At 40.1% G+C, this 22920-nt stretch overlaps 1 non-coding gene and 2 pseudogenes across 1 annotated transcript; 1 reads left to right on the top strand and 2 right to left on the bottom strand.

Moving 5' to 3' along the window:
• Positions 1–1179: 1179 nt before the first annotated feature.
• Positions 1180–14988, bottom strand: LOC114223376 (RNA-binding protein FUS pseudogene; annotated as a pseudogene).
• Positions 14989–15118: 130 nt separating this feature from the next.
• LOC114223405 (U6 spliceosomal RNA) lies at positions 15119–15221 on the top strand. Its single transcript, XR_003612144.1, has one exon. It is a non-coding gene; the product is annotated as a U6 spliceosomal RNA (small nuclear RNA).
• A 5261-nt stretch (positions 15222–20482) lies between these two features.
• On the bottom strand, positions 20483–20875 carry LOC114223377 (alpha-ketoglutarate dehydrogenase component 4 pseudogene; annotated as a pseudogene).
• Positions 20876–22920: the final 2045 nt, after the last annotated feature.

Below are 22920 nucleotides of genomic sequence, written 5' to 3' on the forward strand. Positions count from 1 at the left end.
TCCTTCTAACCAATACACCCTGCCTCCTACCCAGGTTTTTCTTTGACTTTTGAGACTGGGGATGTTGAAGGCTTGTTACACCAATGCTCAGTGAGAAGCCTGTGTAATCTTGCCAGATTCTTAAAGTCACAAAAACTACAAAATGTTCTCAGTTTCATCAAGTGCCACAAAATCACAAAAGCCACAACATATTCTCATAAGTATGAAATGTCATATATTCTCTGTGTTAATTCATGGGCCTAGACAATGCTATCTTTCAGTGGAAAGATTTCCTGCAGTGCCACATTTTAGGGGAAAGAAGAAATGTAATACTTTTGGTGGGTGTATGTTGAAGTACTGCTCAAGTTTTCTACCCAAGAGCAGAACCTGGGCCCCAGGGAGACTGATGATAGAGCTGGAACTGCCACAAATGAGTTGTTTTAATAAATATGCTTACGCTTGTTTTTATGTAAAAATAAACTTTAAATTTCTTTTTTTTAATTATGTTCAGTTAGCCAACATATAGTACATCATTAGTTTTGGATGTAGTGTTCAGTGATTCATTAGTTGCATATAATACCCAGTGCTCATCACAACATGTGCCCTCCTTAATACCCATCACTTCTTAATACAGGCTAACCAAGAAAAATAGAGAGAAAACATAAATCACTAATGTGAGACATGAAAGAGGGACCATCACTACTGATCTCATGGACATTAAAAGGATAATAAAGGAATTTTATGAAAACTCTATGGCCATAAGTTTTGTAACTTAGATGAAATAAACCAATTCTTTGAAAGCCATACTCTACCAAAACTTATACAAGGAGAAACAGATAATCTGCATAGGCTTGCATCTACCAAATAAATTGAATCAGTAATTAATAATATTACAAAACAGGAAGCACCAAGTCTAGGTGGTTTCACTGAGTTGTGCCAAATATTTGAGAAAGAAATGATACCAATTCCCTACAATTGCTTTCTGAAACTAGAAGCAGAGGGAATATTTCTTAATCCATTCTTTTTTTTTTAACTAAAACGATGGTTTTTAATGGGAACCAGAGGTATGGTTACAATTACATAGTCCTACACAAAAAACCCGTGGCTGATCAGGAGTTGGAAGGTTACAAAATAATGAGGGTAACACTGAGTACAAGAAGAAAAGCTGTTGCAGAACCTCAGGAGCCAAGCTAATATGACCTAATATGATCGGAGGGAGCTGCGATCTTGTCTGTGCTCACCCCTGGAGTCCATCTTGCCAGGGCCAAAGCTACCTCTGTCCCCACAACCCCGGCCCCCTCAGAAGCCCCCATGGTCCCTGCCTCAGCCTCGGTAGCCACCCCGATCATAGCCTCCTCTGCCACCATGATGATCATCTCCATAGTTACCCCCCATATGAGAGCCTTCTGATCCCCCTCCTGGGCCATCTGGTTTAGGGGCCTTACATTGGTTGCATTCATTCCTCCAAGAGAAGTTTATGTTCTCACATATAGGGTTTGGACACTTCCAGTCACCAGCTTGCTGCTGGCCGCCGCCACCATCTCCTCCACTAGGGAATCCTCCCCGGCCACCACCACCACTGCCACCACCTCCATAGCCTCCACAGCCCACGGGTCCTCCTTGCTCTCGACCTCCATGACCATTGCCACCATCCCGATTGAAGTCTGCTTGCCGAATAGCAAATGAGACCTTGATGGGATTCCCAGAGAATTCTTTACCATCAAACCAGTCAATAGCTGCTTTAGCAGAAGGTGAGTCATCAAACAACACTGTTGCCTCTCCCTTCAGCTTGCCCATTTCCCTGTCTGTGTACAGATTAATCATGGGCTGTCCTGTTTTCTTATTTGTCTTAATAATACCAGTATGCTTGAAGTAATAAGCCACAGACTCAATTGTAACATTTTCACCCAAGTCTTACACAAAGATGGTGTTGTCTGAATTACCTGTTCAGAGTCATGATGTGATCCTTGGTCCCGAGGGCCACCAAATTTACTGAAGCCACCATGGTCACTTCCGCCCATGCCACCCCTGCCTCCACAGCCACCTCCACAACCTCTGGGTTCATAGCCACCGCTGCTGCAGTTGTAACCACCGCCACCACCCCAGCCGTGGCCCCCACGGTCCTGCTTGCCTCCCCCATAGCCACCGCCACCACCACTCATGGAGGACTGATCTTGGCCATAGTTACATCCACTGCTACTGTTATACTGGTTCTGCTGTCCATAGCCTTGAGGAGGATTATAAGAGCTTTGCTTCTGTCCATAGCCTTGCTGCTGTCCACTATAGCCAGACTGCTGGCCATAGCCCCACTCTGGGGCTGCCCGTAGCTGCTGCTCTGAGAACCACTACCATAACTTCCCTAGGTGCTGCTATGGGCTGGCTGCTGGCCATAGCCAGGTTAAGGGGACTGTTGCCCATAAGATGACTGAGAACTCTGGCTACTGCCATAGCCACCGGTTGAGCCATATCCCTGGGGAGCTGACTGAGTGCCATAGCCTGTGTTCTGGGTCTGTCCATAAGAAGAACCATAGCTGCTCTGGCCATAGCCTGAAGTGTCTGCTGACTGGCTGTAACCACTGTAACTCTGCTGTCCATAGGGCTGATTGCTCTGCTGGGAATAGCCCTGCCCAGTCTGGGTGGGGTAGGCCCCATAGCTTTGGGTTGCTTGTTGGGTAGTCGGTTGAGGCCATGTCCACGAACACGTGCACAGGCCAACAAGCAACGAGATTCCAACGCCACAGAGCACCAACGTCTCGAGGACTCTCTTAATCCATTCTATAAGGCGGGTGCCTGGGTGGCTCAGTTGGTTGAGTGACTGCCTTCAGCTCAGGTCATGATCCTGGAGTTGCAGGATCGAGTCCTGCATCGACTCCCTGGTCAGTGGGGAGCCTGCTTCTCCCTCTCCCTGCCACTCCCACTGCTCATACTCTCTCTGTCAAATAAATAAAATCTTTAAAAAAAAATCCATTCCATAAGGCTAGCATTATCCTATTACGAAAACTAAAGAAAGATATTATGAGAAAGGAAAACTACAGACCAATATCACTCAATATAGGTGCAAAAATCCTCAACAAAATATAGGCACATTGAATCCAACAGGGAATTCAAAGAATTATACACCACAACCAAGTGGGATTTATTCCAGGTATGTGAAGCTGATTCAACATTCAAAAATTAATGCAATTCATCACATCAATAGACTAAAGAAGAGAGAAATTATATGATCACATAGATGCTGAAAAATCATTTAATAATCATGATTTTAATCATTCATTGTTAAAAACTCTCAACAAACTAGGAATGGAGGGAAATTCCCCAAGTCAATATAGAACTTTCACAAAAAACATACACATAACATCATATTTAGTGATTGTGAACAAGGCAAGGAGGTATCCTCTCATCACTCCTATTCAACATTGTATTAAAGTCCTAACTGAGGCAATAAGATAAGAAAAGAAATACAGTGAATACATATTGGACAGGAAGAAATAAAACTGTCTTTGTTCACAGATGACATGATTGTTTATGTAGAAAGTGAAAGAATTGACAAAAACATTCCTGGAACTAATACGCAATTATAGCAAGGTTACAAGATATAAGGTCAATATACAAAAGTCAGTTGCTTTTCTATTTACTAACAATGAACAACTGGAATTTGGAATAAAAAAACATGACACCATTTTCATTAGCATCAAGAAAACAAAGCATTTAGGTACAAATCAAATTAAATATGTATATGATTTATTTGAAGGAAAACAAAAAACTGATAAGGAAATCAAAAATCTAAATAAATGGAGAGAAATTCTATGTTCATATTTTGGAATATGAACTCAATGTTGACTAAATATTGTCAAAATGTAAGTTATTCTCAACTTGGTTAAGAAATTCAATATAATCCCAGTAAAAAATCTCAAAAGTTATTTTGTTGGTATTGACAAACTGATTCTAAAGTTTATATAGAGAGGCAAAAGATACAGAATAGTCAACACAATATTGAAGAAGACCAAAGTCAGAGGATTGACACTGTCATTGTGCACTGATCTGGCTACAGGGCTTCTCTATGAGTTTGCATATGGCAGTGGAGGCTGGATGAGAGTTGGGTGGGCAGCATGCAGTTGCACAGCTAAAAGAGCTAGCTGGGTTAGATAATTCTCTGTTGTAGGAACCATCTCATGTATTGTAGGATGTTTAGTAACATCCCTATTACCTCCCCAATTGTGACCACCAAAAATGTCTTCAGACATTGCCAAATATCTCTTGGAAGGTACAAGGATTGAGAACCACATCTCTAGAGAAATGAGTGGTATAGGTGCTTCCAAACTAGAAGGTAGTTTGGGCTTGGGGAAAATTTAATTCCATGAGTGATGTTTGTGTGTAGCTGAAACATCAGGCACATGTATTCTGATTGGAAGGGCTGCCAGGGACTCAATGTTGCACTGCCCATACTGGGCATCTAAAATGAAAATGAAAAAGCAACCTGTGAAATAAGAGAAAATATTTGCAAACCATATATTTGTTAAGGGGCTAAATCCAAAATATATAAAAAATTCATATAGCTCAATAATGAACAAAAACAAAACAATTAAAAAATGGGTGTGAAGTACATGAGTAGACATTTTTCTAAAGATATAGAAACAGCCAACAGGTATATGAAAAGGTGCTCAACATCCCCTATTGTCAGGGAAATGCAAATCAAAACCACAATGAGATATCACATCACACCTGTCAGAATGGCTATTATCAAAAGTATAAGAAATGACAAGTGTTGGTGAGGATGTGGAGTAAAGGAAACTCTTGTGCACTGTTGGTAGGAATATAAACTGTTGCAGCCACTATGGAAAATGGTATGGAGGTTCCTCAAAAATTAAAAAAAAAAAACTACCGTACAATTCAGCAATTTCACTTCTGAGTATTTATCTGAAGAACATAAAAATACTAATTTGAAAAGGTATGTGTATCCCTATGTTTGTTGCAGCATTATTTACAATAGCCAAGATATGAAAACAACCTAAATGTCCATCAGTGGATGAATGGATAAAGAAGATGATACACACACACACACACACACACACACACACACACACAATGGAATACTACTCAGCCATAAAAAAGAATGAAATCTTGCCATTTGCAACAACATGGATTGACTTTGTGGGCATTATGCTAAGTGAAATAACTCAGATAAAGACAAATACCATATGATTTACCTATATGTGGAACATAAAAAGCAAAACTAATGAATACACAAAACAAAGTGAAACCAAACTCATAGACACACACAAAAAACCAGATTGCTAGAGGGAAGGGAGTTGGGAGAGTGGATGAAATGGGTGAAGGGGATCAAGAAGTACAAACTTCCAGCTATGAAATAATTAAGTCATGGGGAGGTAATGTACACCATGGTGACTATAGTCAATATTATTGTAGTGCAAATTTGAAAGTTGCTAAGAAAATAAATCTTAAAAGTTCTGATCACAGAAAATTTTTTTTATGACTTTGTATGGTGCCAGGTGATAATTTCACAATATACACAAGTGACAAATGATTATGTTGTACAACCTAAACTAATATGATGTATGTCAAGTATACTTCAATAAAAAAAAAAAACAGAAAAGGATATCATGTTGTTATTTGTAACTAGTGTATTTGAAACCCCAGGAAAGGTTGAGAGAATAACACATTTTCTTGCTGCAGAGCACTCATTCCTAGGAAGTAGGTGGACTCTTTTGCATCTATTGGCCTGACACTGGAAACATGGCCTCTTCTAAGGCGGGGTCCTGTGACAAAGATACTGCTTCATTTCTGTTGGTTGGGCACTTCAGGTCTCATCAGAAGAGATTATAAACTAATGATAAATCTTCCAAAGCATCCAATACTTCAACTTACTATTTCTTGGATTTATGTAAAAGTGATTAAGGAAATCTGTGAAACAAGAGCATAAATCACTAGATGAACATCTGACATTTAGTGAACCATTATTAACAATTAGAGAACACTCAGAGTAGTAGGTAATAGAAGACTTTCAAATTATATGAAACTCAAGTTCTGTGGAGTGAGTAGAAATCTAAATAGACATGAGCTTTTTCTCATTTAAGACATTTCTGACCTAACTATTTTGAAATTATGGATGAGTGAGAATTAGAGAAGAACAAAACAAAACCCCTTCGCTAAGGAGGCCCAAACAGTAAAAAATGGAAAGAGATTGAGAAGTAATGAGAAAAATCAAAGCCTGTGGTTTTTTCTCTCCATCATTCAGTCTTAATCTGTGCCCTTTTAAAATGTTTACTGAAAGGTTTCCCGTGCCAGAGTTTAACCACTTTCTTTACTATCTGACTCTATAGTACTCTTTTTTAATCTGCTCCTTAACTATAAATTAGTAATTAAACAACAAAGTAATAGAGTAGAAAAAAATTCAGGTCTTAACATACTTGTATTAGTCTTTATTGAAGTTCTGAGTCAGTTTATTTGATAAAATGATTACCGATGCCTACTTTTGTACTCAGATGTAAGAGGCATAAGAAATCACATGTAGGAACTTGATAAACCGGTCTCAAGCAGGACTTCAGAGGAATGAACAACAAGCTTTTCCAAATTAAACAACTGGAACCTTGCCTCCCTTGGCATTAATTCTTTTGATATGAGTAAGACATAGCCCTCACAGCAGGATGGCAAAGCTTTGAAAGCATTATCTCAAAGGACAAAAATAGAGCATGCAGAAATGTAAACTGGAGCTTGGAGAATTCCACAAACTGAAAATAGATGAGAGTGTGATAAACGATGAAAATTTTATTGGAAAGCACTTGAAAAAATGCCTGATGGAAGAGTCTAAAATTCATTTCTCCTGATATCTTACAGAGATCTTTTTTAAAAAAGAAAGTAATTAGCTCAAGAAATCACTTGTCAGAGAATGATGAAAGGACAGACTCTTCTGTGATGACCTCCAGTAAGGACCAAATCCTCCTTAAGGTTCATCCTCTGATCCTCCCGGGGTAGGGGGTTGGGGTACCTGTCACCCTTCTACCTGTGGGAAGTGACTTATGCCTGACTGCATGATAGACAGGGGAGCCATCTGAAACCTAGATAGATAGTCATAAAAGCCATGTCAGGGACACTCCAATATAAATGTCTGGAGGAGTTGAAATGGAAAAAAAAAAAAGCTTTCAGACTGTCTAGAGCCCTGAAAGAGCCTTCTAAATCCTACCTACCAACTGTTTAGATCACTGGTTTCATCCCTAAGGCAACATCAGAAAATTAAGGAGGTGAAAGCCAAACTCAAACCTTGCTGCAACTTTTGGAAAACTCAATCTTTGCTATGAACCCTCGGGTTTCATGGGATGATCCAATCATTGATTTAAGAGTAATAGTAATAAAAACAGAGGAATCAGCTCTACTTGAACATTCAGAATCCAAGGAGTAATGACAAAATGACTTTGGAGCCTTTAGTCCTTGTTTACAGAGCAAACAAGACTAGTATTAATGGCCTTTGGAAAGATGCCCTTTCAAATTTGACACTGAGTGCATCTGATACAAATAGAAAACCTTGAGAAAATGTGAGTCTGTCTTCCTTAGAGATCACCATTTATTATGTAAACACTGAGATCCCCCTTTGTTGTCCTTGCTGGGTCTGTACCTCACAGCTACCCTGGCACACATCCAGCCCAGGCAGGTACCCTCTGACCAGCCCTTCAGATGGATCTGCAGTCACCTCAGAAACCAGTGATGAGCTCACCAGGTCCCTCTGCACTCTGATGCCATTCTCCTCTGTCTCCTCATGTGAGTGTCCTGTGGTAAACAAGACTTTTACTCTACGTGGACACCTGAGACATCCTCACCTGGCTCACCACTGCCTGCTTGTTTGGTATCAAAGGAGCCCTTTGAGCAGCACTGCAGGCTACCACTTACTATGAAAATCAATCTGACATCTAAAATGTGCTACAGTGTCCTTGTGTGTGTTCTGTGTGTTTTGTTTTTTTTTAATTTGAAAAACAAGGATGATGCCAACATGTACCTTAGGAAGTATTAGTAAATTGAGACTTGTTATCTGAAGAATTAGTCATGGCTCTAACAGTGCCAAGACAGGGAAACAGATATGCTGACATGAGTGAAATAATAATGCTGAGTGATTTTCATTCATTATTATTCATTTCATTCATTATTAGGTGGGTTGTATTTAGAGTAATTGCTAAATTATAGAATTATTGTCTTATCAGCTTTATTACACTCTCATACCTCGGTGCCTAGAGCAGAATTCTTAAAATGTGATGAAGGTGCATGTGCTGGAGGAGGAAGAAAGAATTCATTTATTTGTTCAACCAAATGGCTAAATGAACTATGATCAAGAGCTGGGAATCTAAAACACTTCCTTCAATTTATGCTAAGCAAAGTTACTTTAAGCATGAATACCCCAGCTACAGCAATTAAAAAAATATTAAAAGTTACCAAAAGAATGCAGCAAAAAGATTGCATGGCCTGAGTCTTGGATCAGATCCTGGGTGCAGTCCTTATAAGCTGGGAGATCTTGGGCAAGTCATTGAATGTTTCTAAGCTTCGGTGTCCTCTTCTGTAAAATGTCAACCTCACAGGACTGCTCTGAAGAGTAAGTGTGACAACAAATTTGAGAACATTTTGTCAGTGCTATCCAAATGGTCTCATTTTATAATTTATTGCTTTTAGAGCTATGTAAGTTGTGTATTGAGACACTTAAAAATTCTTTACCACATGTGGCAGGGTTCAGAGAGCCCTGATTCACATGATACTGATTCACAAATGTCTGCCACATCTAGCTTTGGGGCATTTCTGGGAGCCTGTGCTGGTGAGCACTGCCCTCCCCACATGCTGCTGCTGCTGGTGGGTTTCATCTGTTCTCCTTCCCATTTCTCCTCAAAACCCCAAGGCCACCCCCACCAGTAGCACAGACCATACCTTGCACTTAAGGTAGAGTCAATATACATTTTTGTAGTTGACCTCTATAATTAAGCACCAAGCATAATTAAGCTTCCATATGAAAAAGTCTTGCAATTTCCAAAGAACTGACCAAAAAAGGTACATTTTAAGATCAATATATTTGGAAATTGAGGACTGCCTGCACAATATTTTTTCATGTGAAGACCTGGCATAATTTTTCTCTAAATTAGATAAAGGATATACCCTGACTAATGTTTAAAGCTATGGGCAGTTGTAAAATCATAAGTTGTTATCCATTTACATTTGTACTGCCAAAGCTTAATTGAATTAGGAGTGGAAATCCCTCAATCTGATAAAAGTTATCTATAAAACAACCTAGAGATAAACATGGTGAAATATCAAATGTATTCCTTCTAAGTCAAGAAAAAGACAAGGATGTCCACTCACATCACATTCTATTCAATCTTGTACTGGAAGTCCTGACAGTACAGAAAGTCAAGAAAAAGAAATGAAAAATATAAATCAAAAAGGAAGAATTAAAGATGGCTTTATTTGTAGATGGTGATTGTGTACATAAAAAATCAAAGGAATTCACATGATGGAGCTGAAAATGATATATATTTTGATCTAGGTGATGGTTACAGAGGTAGATACTCAAGTAAAAAGTCACTCAGCTGTACCCTTAAGATTTATGAATTTTATTTTATATAAATTGTACCTAAAAATAAGCTATAAGGATTTAAAAATAATTTACATTTATTTATAACCATGTATACTTTAAAAGCATGCCTGCAAATTATTTGACACTCCTCCCTTCAATATATGGAGCTTAATGCCTCGCCGCCATAATGTGGACTGGACATGATGACTCCAGCCTATCAAACCATCAGATCTGCCCTGACTACAACCTTGTGAGAGATCTGGAGCCAGGACCACTTGATTAAGCTGCTCCCACAAAACTGCAAGAGATATTAATGTTTATTGTTGTTTTAAACCAATAAATTTTGGGGTAATTTGTTATACAACAACAGATAATATCTGTCTCCAGGGTTAGTGGTTATATTTGAGTAATATAGTTCACAACTATAAATGATTGAAATGTTTGAGGTTCTTTATATCTTATGTTCTAACCTGGAAAACCAGTGTTGAGTGCTGTGTATAGGCATTATTTAAATTAGAACATATTTAGGTCTGATAGTAAAATATGCAAGTAATACTATGTTATTAAATTTCTAGTTGTCTCTGAATAGACACTTTTCCAAAGAAGACATCCAGATGGCTAACAGACACATGAAAAGATTCTCAACATCACTCATCATCAGGGAAATACAAATCGAAACCATGATGAGATACCACCTCACACCTGTCTGAATGGCTAAAATTAACAACATGAGAAACAACAGGTATTGGTGAAGATGTAGAGAAAGGGGAACACTCTTGCACTGTTCGTGGGAATGCAAACTGGTGCAGCCACTCTGGAAAACAGTATAGAGTTTCCTCAAAAAGTTAAAAATAGAACTACTCTATGATTCAGCATTTGTACTACTAGGTATTTACCCAAAGGATACAAAAATACTGATTCAGGGGCGCGTGGGTCGCTCAGTCGTTAAGTGACTGCCTTCGGCTCAGGTCATGATCCCAGGGTCCTGGGATCGAGCCCCGTGTCGGGCTCCTTGCTCTGCAGGAAGCCTGCTTCTCCTTCTCCCACTCCCCCTGCTTGTGTTCCCTCTCTCGCTGTGTCTCTTTCCTTGTCAAATAAATAAATAAAATCTTTAAAAAAAATACTGATTCAAAGGTGTACATGCACCCTGATGTTTATAGCAGCATTACCAACAATAACTAAACCATGGAGAGACCCCAAATGTCCATTGACTGATGAATGGATAAAGAAGATATGGCACACACACACACACACACACACACACACACACACACACACGGTGGAATATTACTCAGCCAACAAAAAGAATGAAATCTTGCCATTTGCAATGATGTGGATGGAGCTAGAATGTATTATGCTAACTGAAGTAAGTCTTTCAGACAAAGACAAATACCATATGATCTCACTCAGTGTGGAATTTAAGAAAGAAAACAGATGAACATATGGGAAGGGGAAAAAGAAAAAAAGAAGAGAAACAAGCCCATAAGTGACTCTTAATGATAGAGAACAAACTGAAGGTTGATGGAAGGAGGTGGATGGGGAATGGGCTAGGCGGGTGATGGGTATTAAGGAGGGCACTTGTTCTGATGAGCACTGGGTGTTGTATGTAAGTGATGAATCACTGAAATCTACTCCAGAGACCAATATTGCACTGTATGTTAACTAATACAATTTATTTATTTTTTAAAAGATTTATTTATTTATTTATTTATTTATTTATTTATTTATTTGACAGAAAGAGAGAGCACAAGTAGGCAGAGCGGCAGGTAGAGGGAGAGGGAGAAGCAGGCTCCCCGCCAAGCAGAGAGCCCAATGTGGGGCTTTATCCTAGGAGCCTGGGATCTGAGCCGAAGGCAGACACCCAACCAGCTGAGCCACCCAGGCACCCTAACTAACAAAATTTAAATAAAAAAAATTCTAGTTGCCTCGTCCCACTTTTGGACTCCAGATGAATACAAATTCTCTACATATTCAGAGTAGGTTTGTTATAACCATGGTGGGTAACAGAACAAACTAGAGCAAGAATGAGAGAATCATAGTAAAGTTGCTTTCGGGGAATTTTTCCATGGTAGCAAACCTTGGCATAAATATTGAGGACCCCTCTTGTCAAAGTGACAGGGTGAGAAAGAAGTGGAAGGAAACTGCTTCCTCTCCAGGAACAGTTTTTAGTCTCTAAGCAATTGCATGTTGATCTCATTATACTAAGTTTGTTCTTATAAATTAGATTTCAAGTCCCTATAAATCATCTTGTTTATACTTTTGAAGCACCAAGAAGTCAGGTTTGTACTTACACAATGATAAATGTCTGGTTAGGACAGTGTCCCCATCACCACAACTGCCTCCCTAGCCAGCTTCCTGTTCTTATGGGCCCCTCAACCTTCAGCTTTCAGAACTATTTACAGCTTGTTGTTATTGTTACAAGGCATAAATCCTCCTACACACACTGAATGATCACACATAGCAGTGTGTAGCAATCCTTTTAGCTTTCAGTAAACTAAGAAATCTAATTCTCAACAAAATGCCATAGTTTGCAGCCCCAGGACTTCTTCAGATTAGTCCTTTCAGTATTAGTGGAAAGAAAGAAGCACAGATGTTTCCAACTCAGTGTGCCAGTCTTCAATACCTTTTCTGCAGCTTTTCCATTCAGTCCATAATTTCAACGGTAAGTTTGTTAAATGAGCCCTTCAAAATTCAGGATAATGAATAATTTTAAGTGATTTAAACTATAAGTACTAGAAACAAGTAAGCACTTGATAATGGGTATGTAAGAATTTCCCCTCAAAAGATCATTAGTATTTCCCTACAATTACTTGTGGTTTTCTCAGAGCATCAATTTTCTCTGAAAGGCAAGGAAAAGTTAAAGAACAGGAATAAATACCTGAACAAGCATGTCTTGACCACAGGCATGTTCTTGATGCCTTTTACACACACAGTGTGCCCTTTTACGAAAACACACACCTTAGGGGGAAAATGAGCAGGTATGGATGGTAATATGCAGTTCAATGGAAATTACTCTTAAGCTGACAAAATTCAACCATAAAACCATTAATTTCAAGAAATATGAAAGCAGAAATTTTTTATGTCAGGAGAGAATTTTATAAGAATCACAGTGGGAATTAATGCTTAATAATAATAATAATGACAGTGACAGTAATTAAAAAAATCATGAAAATAATATAAAGCACCTCCCTTTGCTGTCCCCCCCCAACAATTTGAAGTACTTTCAGAATTAAGTGGAAGGTGATACCGCTGAAGTAAGATGAAGGAACCCTGGAAAGATTTCTTTGTTAAAGGAGCTTTGGAAAACATAAGATGAAGGTAAATAATAAAGTTTGGATGGATGTAGTACACATTGCTGTGTTAATAAAACTAAGTTACCTATATTCTGCTCTAGTTGGAGTTTTGACAGTCGACATGAAAAGAAATGAGCTGTGGCCAAGGGAAGAGGAGGTGAGGGTCACAGGGAGTGTGGTGCTGAGAACACTCAGCAGAGGTGATGAAAGGCAGATTTGTAGATACAAAAAAAAAAAAAAGGAAAACTTAATGGGGAGATAGGAGATGCCAGAGTGAGGGACATTTTTGGTCACTGGAATCTTTGGCTCAGTGGGGCTAAGGCTGGACAGGGGTGGTGGTGGCAAGGGGACAGGTGTCAGAAGCTTTCAGTCTGTGACCTCAGGACAGGCGCCTCTCTCTCATCACCTCCTCAGCCAAGAGCCCATGCGGTTATCTCAGCACACTCTGATCTTGCAGTGGGAGTGTTATGCATTTCATTCTTGCTTTGATCCAAGAGATTAGTGTGCTCTTCACCACGTTCTCCATGAAGAGAGTGGGGACAGACAGGATTTAGAAGAAACCTGGGGGACCTGCCTATAAGCTGCTATGCTTAGAGGCAGAGAGCATTCTAACTTTCCCCCCAAGATAAAGTGACACTGCAGATATCCAGGACATGAACCAGCTCCCAGCCTGTGTCTGCACGAGGACATTCTCTACAGTGGAGGCGGAGCCTGGGGGACAGATCATAGGCCCAGGGCTTTTTAGGGTTTTGTGTGTTACCAGACAGTCTTGGTCATCATGTGATACCTCCCTTCAGACTTTTCATCAGTTAGTGAGTCAACACACACCGAATAACCACAGGGTGCTATTAGTGTTAAGTGTTCAGTCATATTAAAGGGCCTTATAGGGGCACCTGGGTGGCTCAGTTGGTTAAGTGTTCACCTCTTGCTTTCCACTCAGGTTGTGATCTCATGGGTGGTGGGATGGAACACTGAGTCGGGCTCCCAGCTCAGTGGGAAGTTTGTTTGAAGATTCTCTCCTGCAGCCCCTTCCCCTCATGCTCTCTCTCTTTTTCTCCCTCCCTCTCTGAGTGGATGGATAAATCTTAAAAAAAAAAAAAAAAAGAGGGTCTTATAACATAGGTCACATTTCTTTCTACTTTCTAGGGCTTTGCCCATGTGCACATTGGCCAGAGAATCTTTATTTATACCATTTCAAGAACACCATTATAATAGAAGTTGCCTCTAAAAATGCAGCAGTTAATGTTGTATGGAGCAAAATGAAATGGAAAGAGCAAGCAAGGGTTTTGGCATCAAAACTAGATGCCAAATCTGGTCCAGCTCCAGCTGAGAGATCTTGGGCCAGCTGCCTGATGTCTGAATGTTTTCCCTTCATCTATAAAATTAGGACTGTTGTTGACGATGATGTTGATCCCTAGCTCCTGCTGTTATGAATAACACATAAAGTGTGAAGGGTAATGTGAGTGTCAGCTGTTCTAGCTGTAACTCAGGGTTGGAGTCTTTGGTCCCATGAAAGCCTAGATCTGCTATTTCTGGCCCATAGCAGGGCTTCCCGGAGGTGAGCATGACAAGCTTTTCATGGTGGGTGCAGACAACCTCAGATTCCGAAGAAAGCCATCTCCAGACCTTACTAGTAGCCCTGATGGTTGATAGAGACTTTTGTGCAGATGTTGTGGGGCAGGATCAGGCTTACTGTCTTGCAGGCTTATGCAAAATAAGCTCTACTCTACATTAGTTTTTAGAAATTACAAACTGCTGCAGGGCTCTGAGTCTAGATTCAATAGTTTTGAAATCTTGATAAATAGAATTAAAGGAAAACACACGGTTTAAAGACTATCAGGTATTTTCTTCTTTTATGAAAGGTAAAGTCTGAATTGCAATTTTTCTCTTTGAGAAAAGGTAAAAAATTATCTCACTATTGGTTTAGTTTTCCAAAGATGAAGCCAAGATCCTACACTGGAATGGAGTTCAAGACAATGTAGAACTACATGGCTTTCTACAATAATGCCAAAGTGGTCTTTACTGTGGGTAGAATTGCATTTCTTCCTTCCTTCCTTCATTCCTTATTCATTTAACTAGGGTGCACTGAGCTACTGTGTGCCTACCTCCTCTAGGCCCCCAGTGCTGCCCTCTGGAGCTCATGTCACTCATGCTGGGTACTGTGCAGTCAAGGGGTTTTCTGACAGGGATGGGCCTGGTCTTGGAAGACTTCCCTGAATAAGTGAGTTGAAGCTAAGATCTGCAGGATGAGTCAGACTTTATAGTGAAAAGAAGATGAGTACTCACTTCGGTGGCACAGACTAAAATTGGAACAATACAGAGAAGATTAGCATAGTCCTTAGTATGAGAGTGACATGCAAACTAGTGACATGTTCTGCATTTTTGCATGACAACATGAATGTATTTAATACCATACAACTGTATACTTAAAATGGTATATTTTATGTTGTGTCTATTTTACCATAATAAAATAAAGGGTGTTGAGAAGGTCCTGCTGCAGGCAGAGGGGATAGCAGGCAGAAATGTCTAGTGGGAAGGAGCATGGATGAGAGCAAAGTCAGCAGGACTTGTTTGTCAAGATTCAGGGGGTGGTGTGTGGCCCAAGATGGAGCTGGTGTTGCAGGCAGAGGCCACATCAAACCTGGATATTGATGTCCTGAAACCAGTGGGAGATTGTGGAAGGCTTTCATCAGGGCAGTGATGTATCTGTGTTTTAAAAAATCACCCTGGACTGGGGTGGAGAGCAGGTGGAGGAGCCGCAGATGAGGCTGAGCAGTTAGGAAGGTGTCGGAATTCTTCAGGAGGGAGATTAGGTGCCACTTGAACTAGGGCATTAGGCATGGGGACAAATGGATAGATTTGAGATTCAGGGAGCAAATGGCTGAACTTGATGGGTTCCTCAGGGGCAAGGGAAGAGACCCAAGAGAGATTTCCATGTTTCTTGATGGATGGTGGGGTCAGTGACTGGGACAGGAAGCACAGAGAGAAGGAGTTAGTACAGGTGTATCACAATTCTTGTTTAGGACATGCAGAGTTTGTGGATCTTGGGAGGTTTGCAGTTGCCAGTGCAGGGGCTCCCATGCATAGGTGTTGACTCAGAGTTCACAGAGGCCCACACTAATTTCTGGCAGAGTCTCTGATGTTACTACCTGGCTCACAGCACAGTGTTGTTCCCTGAGGCATATCTGTCACATGCCTCACAGTGGACATGGGAAGCATCAGGACCACTCCCAAGAGAAAACAGATGGAACGCCCAGTCTGTGTCATGCAGCCGGTTGGCCTGCTCCATTGGGCAGCTGACAAAAACAATTTCTTCTTCTAATGGCTGGTCTCAAAGAAGAAACATTGGCTTTGTGACAGAATCTTGACTAAACTGTATGTGGTGTGGGTGTTGAGTATACACAGCTGGGATGCCATCTGTGTGTCCTACTCTGGTCTTTAGCTCCAAGGATGAACCATCATGAGTGCTTCTGAAACATCAGCATATAAAACAGAAGCTAGACGATGAATAACTGAAGATTAATGTGATGTCCTGTCACAGGCTTGAGTCCTTAGAACAGCTGCTTTTTCATTTAATTTTGGAAAATAAAAAACATACAGAGTGGAGATCCACCCTAGGCAGAAGTAACATTCTTGAGCTCTCCTTCCTGCCTCTAGCCTCTCCATAATCCTGGGACTGTCCCAGACTCATTCTGAAGTAACACCATTTTTATTCATGCCCCACTGATGAAAGATATGTAAAAGCTTCAACTGAATAATCAAATGTCGAGAAAACAATGTTTTTAAAGGCTCTGGCTTTAGGACATACCATCTAGGCAACTAAGCGTGTAATAAATGCCTATGATTAATCACACGTGCCTGAAGAAGTAAATGTTGGCAATTTGAATGGCAACTTTGATGTATACTCACAGACTAAGTTCCCTCATAGTATACAAAAGTGTACAGGCCAAATTCTGGGATAAGGCCAGAAATTGATGTTCTGGAAGTGACTGGTCATAACTGATTTTAAAGTGGATAAGACTATGAGATAACCCCTCAGGTTTGATGGTAAATATGTACTTAAGTCTTGGTTGACAGATGTCAATTAAGATGACCTTTATATGTCCTTGAGAAAATACAATATGATGTAAATAAAGGTTATATATAAACAAATAAAAATTACAAGCATGTCTAAGGAAAGCATTCTACCATGAAAACAGAAGAGTAATGGTACACCTGGAGTATAAGGATAAGGGTCAAAAGGTGAGAATACGAGGGGTTTTGCCTCTGTTCCAATTCCACAGTCACCAAGCACAATTCTCTTATTTAATTTGTCTCTGAATGTTGGCTTTGCTGCAGGTGGAAGAGGTGCCAAAAACCTGGTACAATGATTCTCAATCACCTAATCAAAACATTCCTTATTGTAAATTTCTACCTTGTTAGTCTGATTTATATGAACTGTAAGTTTTATTGGTGCTAATCAGTTCCATAACCTTTAAACTGATCTTGCTCATGAGCCTACAATCTTTGGGGTGGCAGGACATTTTAGACTTGCCAGTTAACAATATTTTGGTTTAAAAAAAACATTTTGAATTTGACCATTTGGTTTATTTAAAGTCCCATTGCAGGGGTGCCTGCGTGGTTCAGTTGGTTAAATGTCTGACTCTTGATCTCAGCTCAAGTCATGATCTCATCAAGCCAGTCTGCCTGAAATTCTCTCTCTCCCTGTTCCTCAGCCCCTCCCCTCCATGTTCTCACATGCTCTGTCTCTCTGTCTCTCTCTAGCTCAAGTAAATACATAAATCTTTAAAAAAAAATCCCATTCCATATGGGAATTTGTCTTAGACAAAAGCTCAGTCTTCACAGTGTGACTATCCTGTTTTACCTCTTCTACAACATACTGTCCCAAAGTATGAAGCTTGTTGTATAATAAAGAATTTGCCTGGCCTTTGTCCCTGGTTTCTGGGAGGTCACGGAAGCTCTGTGTTATGACTCTTCCAGACCTTGTCTTATGTATCTTTTTATGTTTCACCCTGACTTGAATCTTTTATAATAAAACTGTAGTTTTAAATACAGTGATTTCCTGAGTTCTGTGAATTGATCTAGTGAATTAATGAAACAAAGGTGGGGAGGTGGGCATGGGAACCTCCTGGACTTGTAGTCATTTGGCAGAAGTGCAGATGGCCTGGGGATCCCTGAACTTGTGGCTGGCGTCTAAAGTGGGGACAGTCCTATTGGGAACTGTGCCTTCTAGTCTGTGGAGTCTGATGCTAACTCCAAGTGTTTGCATCAGACTTGAATTGAATTGCTCTACACAAAGGCTGTACTCATGGCAGAGACATGACTATACTGTCCTGGTGTCCTCTGGATTCTTTCTGAGCCACATCTCTCAGGTAAGCTCAGTGTCTCTCTCTCTCTCTCTTTTTTAAAGATTTCATTTATTTATTTGACAAGGAAAGAGACACAGCGAGAGAGGGAACACAAGCAGGGGGAGTGGGAGGGGGAGAAGCAGTCTTCCCGCGGAGCAGGGAGCCTGATGCGGGGCTCAATCCCAGGACCCTGGGATCATGACCTGAGCGGAAGGCAGACACTTAACGACTGAGCCACCCAGGCGTCCCAAGCTCAGTTTCTCTTATCTTCATTTCATTTCATGTCTTTTGTCTCTAGAGGCACATGTGTCTTGGGAGAGACTCATAAATATGTAAGTTGACATTTTTGGTTATTGTTATAGCATTGAAATAGCTTATAACTTTTTAAGTGATTAGAAAGTCAAAATTTCTTAGGAGGTCTGAAAATCATATTTTTAACAACTGGTGTCTGTTGTTATCCAGGATGATGCTGAACCCAAGGGATGCCAATGTCCTTCTCTGAAAAATTAATTCTAAGATCAAACACTGAAGGGGACATAAGGTACTATCTATTGTGAACACAGAAGCTCTGCTGCTTTAAGAAACAAACTTCTTCCAACTTGTTACTAAGAGGAGGCACTCCCACCACTACTCTTCTCGGCCTCCTACACAAAATTCCTTAAGAGCGTGGGGTTTGCTGAGGACTCTTCTGCTCCACCTCTGGGTTATCTATTCTTCTTGGGAGCCAATGTTCCTCTGACAGCAGTTGCCATCCTCCACCTTCAGCACTGGCACAGATTTTTCAACTCTGGCTGCAGGTTAGAATCACCAAGGAAGGTTTCATAAAATGTCCATAGCTGTCTCTACCTTCAGAAAATCTTGCTTACACAGCCTAGGTAATTCTGGGTTCTGCTGAACACAGCCTTAAAAGGCACTGTGCTCTGCAGTTGCCTGCAACCTGCTGGCTTGGTTAACACCGAGGGGAAAAGTCCCTACCCAGCTGCATCTCCTGATGCACTCCGGGGCTAGGAACATTCTGTCTTTGTCTTAGTTTTTACTACTAGAAAGAGAGTTGTCAGTTTGAAGTATTTCGTCTAGTTTTGCAGTTCCAATGAAGCGTCTCCAAATTAATATTAAGAAAACCAACAACTACTTTATTTTTTTTTCAAGGTATGGAAGAAAATTTATTTAGCTTTGTGAGGCTTTACTTTCACAATAATACATACCCTTGGTACTGTAAGACCCTATTAAAGTTTCATAAATTGCCTTAATAAGGTAAATATTTAGGTTGATTTTACGAGACTTTCAGACATTAAGTTTGAGAAAGTTAGTGGTTTCCAGAATTTGCACAGATGATGACAATCAAAACAGTAAAATAAAGAATAAAACTTTCTTAATATGCCTAATAACATAGTAAGTTGCAATTTCTCATCAAACACCTATTTCTGGGTTATATTCATTTTGATCTCTTATTTTCCATTTTAAACTCTGGTATTTTCTTCTGAATATAGGTTACAAATAATCTTTTGTATTAACTCCCAGTTTTAATACCACAATTTCACCTGTTTTAACTTGACTATATTTTTATCACTTAGTGTAGGATACACTTTTTAAACTAGTTATACTCCAGCAACTTTGTGAATGAAAAATAGGGAAGAAAACTAAGAACAAATAATGGAGTTATTCTTTCACTGATGATCATCCAATTTCAGGAAAATCACTTCCCAAAAGCAGCAATTCTAATAAATCTTTCCATGTCTAAAAAGAAACTGAAACAAAAGGGAAATCATGGGAAACCTGTGATAGTTTACTAGATATTGTGTGCTTTTAGTAGCTCAACACTGGTAATACTTGATAATCGAGGGTAAATTAATAGGCTAACATTTAAAAACGTATACTTTAATAAGCATATAAACAATTAGGTAAGCTTGTGGAGAAGCTGACCAAGATACATATACATCTAAATTTTCTAGATTTCTTTTTTTTTTTTTTTGCCCAGTATTTATTCAAGTGGTTTACTATATAATTTCTCCTATGTCATCTTGGAAGTCCTTTATTGTAAAGACTAGTCTTTTGTCTGATGACAAAGAGCAGCCACACTGTCAGTGATTATTCTGGACCTCCACATTGGATAAATTCAATTTCTTCTTTTTTTTAAAGATTTTATTTATTTATTTGACAGAGAGAGACACAGTGAGAGAGGGAACACAAGCAGGGGGAGTGGGAGAGGGAGAAGCAGACTCCCCACTGAGCAGGGAGCCCGATGAGGGGCTGGATCCCAGGACCCTGGGATCATGACCTGAGCCGAAGGCAGATGCTTAACGACTGAGCCACCCAGGTGCCCCAAATTCAATTTCTTCTTGAGATACAAGTTTCCTTCTGTATCTCTGACGTAATGTTTTTATTATTTCTGCAGTGTCTGATGGACCCTGATGCATCAGCAAATCTGGGGATTTACTTCCCTTAGAACCCTGTGAAATTGAAGAAGAGTGAGACAGTAGTCCTGTGATCTCAAAACTTCTGATACGTTAGGTTTAGGATTGTCGTTTCTGTCAGGGAACCTTATTAATGGAGTATGTGGCTTGTGATCTCAAAACTTCTGATACGTTAGGTTTAGGATTGTCGTTTCTGTCAGGGAACCTTATTAATGGAGTATGTGGCTTGACTACCTGAACAACCCTGCTGGCAGATGCCATCTTGCTGCCCATCATGACCTCAGCACAACTACTTTATTTAATGAGAACTTACACTGTGCTAAAGTTTTACATTTTCTTTTTCTTAGCCTTTTTGTGGTGAAATATGACACACATACAGAAAGAGTTTACAAAACAAAAATATGCATCTGAGAGAATTATCACAAAGCAAACACTCGTATAAGCATTGCCTAAATTAAAAAAGAAATAGAACACTGCTAGCACTCCAGAAACTACCCTGTACCCCCTTCTCACTAACCCCTCATTCCCGATCAAAGGTAGCCTCTACCCTGACATTTAAGGTAATCATTTCCCTGTTCCTTTTGATCATCCATCACCAAATATGCATCTCCAAATTTAGGTTTTGTCTTGCAGCTTGTGAATTTCACACCCAGGGAATCTCACAGTCTGTGTTCTTTTGTGTTCAGCTTCTTTTGCTCAATATCACATTTGAGATGCATCCATATTGTTATATGCAGATGAAATTAATTTATATTCATTGCATGAAAATAAATCCACTTACCCACTCTACTGTTGAATAGCATCTGAGCCAATTCCAGATTATGGTCATTGCAACAATGCTGCTATGAGCATTCTTGCACATATCTCCTGATGCACATGGAATTGCTGGGCTATGGGCCATGCTCATCCTTCACTTCAGTAGGCAATGCTGAGCTATTTTCCTAAGTGGCTGCACTAATTCACATTCCCACACACTATACTCTCACCAACACCTGGTATTGCCAATCATCCTCTTGCTAGCTGTCCTGGTGAGTGTGTATGGCAGCCCACCATGGTTTTGCTTTGCATTTCCCAATATAGTGAGGTTGAACACCCACCTTCTTCTATGTTCATTGGCCACCTCGGTATCTTCCCCTGAAAAGTGCCTGTTCAGTTCTTTTGCTCATTTTCCCCAAATTCTCTGCTCATCTCATGATTTTCAGGATATTCTGGATGCAAGCCTTCTCTGTTATATTTGACAAAATAGCCACTTCAGTGCAAGACCTGACTCCTCATTCTCCCAAGTAATGTACTGAGACAAACTAAGGCTCCAGTCTTAAAGCGTACCTTGTACATTTTCTCAAGTGGTCCTTCCACAATTCCTATGAGGTAGAATTATCCTGAGGGTGAGGAAACTTGTTCTTACAGAAGTTAGCTAACATGTCTAATAAGTGGCAGAACTGAGATTAGCTTTCAGATCTGCCTGACTCCAAAGCCCATGCACTTAATCCCCAGGCTCTACTAATAATGACTTTATATTTATGTCTTGGTCACAGTCCCAGCAAGCAACACCTGAAAGCCAGGTTTGCAGATTTCTGTTCCTTTGCTAACCACTTTCTGAACCACTATTCCACACAGGATAGACACACATTGACTGTTGCCTGTTAGTTATTAAATATTTACTTAAATAATACTGTGAATTTAATCCTGGGGAAAATCTCAGAAAAGAATTGTTATCAGGCCACACTTGGTAAAAAGTTAGCTCTAGTTAACCTCTTTTACTTTTTTAACAAAATTTTAACACTTAGTCCCAAGCATGACTGCATGTTCTCCCAATCATAAGCATGACAGGGGAAAGATCAATCATGAGAATTCAAGTGACATCTTCTGGACCCCCCACCTGTCCACTCAGAAATGTAGGGTCCCTGCCCTGTGCTGCATTTGGGGGAACTTAACTCAGTGCGTGTGGGCTAAGTTGGCCAGTAGAAGAAACAAGAGTGATGTCAGACTCATGGTGTTTCATCCTATGTTCAATGTGTATCAAACACAGGACAGTGGAAAATAGAGGGAAAGAAAAGGAATACCTGGCAAATGCCAACCAAAGAAAGCTGAATGGAAATATTAATATTAATATTAGAATAACTGTGATTTCTTCGTTACAGACAGCAAGCATTTCCAACCCCATCTGCCAGCCACATTGCTCAGCTGTGGCACTCACCCAGAGGATGAGTCCTTGCACTCTGATTCATTATAAGAAAGTTTAAGGTTCTTCCCTTCTGCTTCTGGGTAAAGAAGGGCAATGCCCAGCTGTGACCTGGACACTCTTCTAGTGTGAGGCCAAG

Source organism: Eumetopias jubatus, unplaced genomic scaffold (assembly GCF_037043125.1).
Source record: "Eumetopias jubatus isolate StellerSeaLion01/CBP00866 unplaced genomic scaffold, mEumJub1_p1.0 scaffold_15, whole genome shotgun sequence".
NCBI lineage: Eukaryota > Metazoa > Chordata > Mammalia > Carnivora > Otariidae > Eumetopias > Eumetopias jubatus.